Here is a 202-nt window from a genome sequence, read left to right on the forward strand (position 1 = left end):
ACAGGGAGCCAGCAGGTACAAGGTGAGGGCAAGTGCTTTTCCCTGGCCAGGGCACACACAGCCATCCCAACAGCATGGCTGTGCTCAGAGGTGGTTGCTCAGCTCTGCGGTGCGTGTCTCCCGAGTCACAAGCAATTCCAACAACACCCTGAACCCACAGCTCTTGCCCAGGACTTTATTTGTTCCGTGTCGGAGGACTGTA

The sequence above is a fragment of the Apaloderma vittatum genome, unplaced genomic scaffold (genome assembly GCF_000703405.1).
Source record: "Apaloderma vittatum isolate BGI_N311 unplaced genomic scaffold, ASM70340v1 scaffold16791, whole genome shotgun sequence".
Classification (NCBI taxonomy): domain Eukaryota; kingdom Metazoa; phylum Chordata; class Aves; order Trogoniformes; family Trogonidae; genus Apaloderma; species Apaloderma vittatum.